Source organism: Camponotus floridanus, unplaced genomic scaffold (assembly GCF_003227725.1).
Source record: "Camponotus floridanus strain SB8 unplaced genomic scaffold, Cflo_v7.5 scaffold456, whole genome shotgun sequence".
In the NCBI taxonomy this organism is placed as follows: domain Eukaryota; kingdom Metazoa; phylum Arthropoda; class Insecta; order Hymenoptera; family Formicidae; genus Camponotus; species Camponotus floridanus.
Window position 1 is genome coordinate 2,501 of NW_020229610.1, and position 3,945 is coordinate 6,445.

The window sequence follows — 3,945 nt, forward strand, 5'->3', positions numbered from 1 at the left end:
ACCTAACCTAACCTAACCTAACCTAACCTAACCTAACCTAACCTAACCTAACCTAACCTAACCTAACCTAACCTAACCTAACCTAACCTAACCTAACCTAACCTAACCTAACCTAACCTAACCTAACCTAACCTAACCTAACCTAACCTAACCTAACCTAACCTAACCTAACCTAACCTAACCTAACCTAACCTAACCTAACCTAACCTAACCTAACCTAACCTAACCTAACCTAACCTAACCTAACCTAACCTAACCTAACCTAACCTAACCTAACCTAACCTAACCTAACCTAACCTAACCTAACCTAACCTAACCTAACCTAACCTAACCTAACCTAACCTAACCTAACCTAACCTAACCTAACCTAACCTAACCTAACCTAACCTAACCTAACCTAACCTAACCTAACCTAACCTAACCTAACCTAACCTAACCTAACCTAACCTAACCTAACCTAACCTAACCTAACCTAACCTAACCTAACCTAACCTAACCTAACCTAACCTAACCTAACCTAACCTAACCTAACCTAACCTAACCTAACCTAACCTAACCTAACCTAACCTAACCTAACCTAACCTAACCTAACCTAACCTAACCTAACCTAACCTAACCTAACCTAACCTAACCTAACCTAACCTAACCTAACCTAACCTAACCTAACCTAACCTAACCTAACCTAACCTAACCTAACCTAACCTAACCTAACCTAACCTAACCTAACCTAACCTAACCTAACCTAACCTAACCTAACCTAACCTAACCTAACCTAACCTAACCTAACCTAACCTAACCTAACCTAACCTAACCTAACCTAACCTAACCTAACCTAACCTAACCTAACCTAACCTAACCTAACCTAACCTAACCTAACCTAACCTAACCTAACCTAACCTAACCTAACCTAACCTAACCTAACCTAACCTAACCTAACCTAACCTAACCTAACCTAACCTAACCTAACCTAACCTAACCTAACCTAACCTAACCTAACCTAACCTAACCTAACCTAACCTAACCTAACCTAACCTAACCTAACCTAACCTAACCTAACCTAACCTAACCTAACCTAACCTAACCTAACCTAACCTAACCTAACCTAACCTAACCTAACCTAACCTAACCTAACCTAACCTAACCTAACCTAACCTAACCTAACCTAACCTAACCTAACCTAACCTAACCTAACCTAACCTAACCTAACCTAACCTAACCTAACCTAACCTAACCTAACCTAACCTAACCTAACCTAACCTAACCTAACCTAACCTAACCTAACCTAACCTAACCTAACCTAACCTAACCTAACCTAACCTAACCTAACCTAACCTAACCTAACCTAACCTAACCTAACCTAACCTAACCTAACCTAACCTAACCTAACCTAACCTAACCTAACCTAACCTAACCTAACCTAACCTAACCTAACCTAACCTAACCTAACCTAACCTAACCTAACCTAACCTAACCTAACCTAACCTAACCTAACCTAACCTAACCTAACCTAACCTAACCTAACCTAACCTAACCTAACCTAACCTAACCTAACCTAACCTAACCTAACCTAACCTAACCTAACCTAACCTAACCTAACCTAACCTAACCTAACCTAACCTAACCTAACCTAACCTAACCTAACCTAACCTAACCTAACCTAACCTAACCTAACCTAACCTAACCTAACCTAACCTAACCTAACCTAACCTAACCTAACCTAACCTAACCTAACCTAACCTAACCTAACCTAACCTAACCTAACCTAACCTAACCTAACCTAACCTAACCTAACCTAACCTAACCTAACCTAACCTAACCTAACCTAACCTAACCTAACCTAACCTAACCTAACCTAACCTAACCTAACCTAACCTAACCTAACCTAACCTAACCTAACCTAACCTAACCTAACCTAACCTAACCTAACCTAACCTAACCTAACCTAACCTAACCTAACCTAACCTAACCTAACCTAACCTAACCTAACCTAACCTAACCTAACCTAACCTAACCTAACCTAACCTAACCTAACCTAACCTAACCTAACCTAACCTAACCTAACCTAACCTAACCTAACCTAACCTAACCTAACCTAACCTAACCTAACCTAACCTAACCTAACCTAACCTAACCTAACCTAACCTAACCTAACCTAACCTAACCTAACCTAACCTAACCTAACCTAACCTAACCTAACCTAACCTAACCTAACCTAACCTAACCTAACCTAACCTAACCTAACCTAACCTAACCTAACCTAACCTAACCTAACCTAACCTAACCTAACCTAACCTAACCTAACCTAACCTAACCTAACCTAACCTAACCTAACCTAACCTAACCTAACCTAACCTAACCTAACCTAACCTAACCTAACCTAACCTAACCTAACCTAACCTAACCTAACCTAACCTAACCTAACCTAACCTAACCTAACCTAACCTAACCTAACCTAACCTAACCTAACCTAACCTAACCTAACCTAACCTAACCTAACCTAACCTAACCTAACCTAACCTAACCTAACCTAACCTAACCTAACCTAACCTAACCTAACCTAACCTAACCTAACCTAACCTAACCTAACCTAACCTAACCTAACCTAACCTAACCTAACCTAACCTAACCTAACCTAACCTAACCTAACCTAACCTAACCTAACCTAACCTAACCTAACCTAACCTAACCTAACCTAACCTAACCTAACCTAACCTAACCTAACCTAACCTAACCTAACCTAACCTAACCTAACCTAACCTAACCTAACCTAACCTAACCTAACCTAACCTAACCTAACCTAACCTAACCTAACCTAACCTAACCTAACCTAACCTAACCTAACCTAACCTAACCTAACCTAACCTAACCTAACCTAACCTAACCTAACCTAACCTAACCTAACCTAACCTAACCTAACCTAACCTAACCTAACCTAACCTAACCTAACCTAACCTAACCTAACCTAACCTAACCTAACCTAACCTAACCTAACCTAACCTAACCTAACCTAACCTAACCTAACCTAACCTAACCTAACCTAACCTAACCTAACCTAACCTAACCTAACCTAACCTAACCTAACCTAACCTAACCTAACCTAACCTAACCTAACCTAACCTAACCTAACCTAACCTAACCTAACCTAACCTAACCTAACCTAACCTAACCTAACCTAACCTAACCTAACCTAACCTAACCTAACCTAACCTAACCTAACCTAACCTAACCTAACCTAACCTAACCTAACCTAACCTAACCTAACCTAACCTAACCTAACCTAACCTAACCTAACCTAACCTAACCTAACCTAACCTAACCTAACCTAACCTAACCTAACCTAACCTAACCTAACCTAACCTAACCTAACCTAACCTAACCTAACCTAACCTAACCTAACCTAACCTAACCTAACCTAACCTAACCTAACCTAACCTAACCTAACCTAACCTAACCTAACCTAACCTAACCTAACCTAACCTAACCTAACCTAACCTAACCTAACCTAACCTAACCTAACCTAACCTAACCTAACCTAACCTAACCTAACCTAACCTAACCTAACCTAACCTAACCTAACCTAACCTAACCTAACCTAACCTAACCTAACCTAACCTAACCTAACCTAACCTAACCTAACCTAACCTAACCTAACCTAACCTAACCTAACCTAACCTAACCTAACCTAACCTAACCTAACCTAACCTAACCTAACCTAACCTAACCTAACCTAACCTAACCTAACCTAACCTAACCTAACCTAACCTAACCTAACCTAACCTAACCTAACCTAACCTAACCTAACCTAACCTAACCTAACCTAACCTAACCTAACCTAACCTAACCTAACCTAACCTAACCTAACCTAACCTAACCTAACCTAACCTAACCTAACCTAACCTAACCTAACCTAACCTAACCTAACCTAACCTAACCTAACCTAACCTA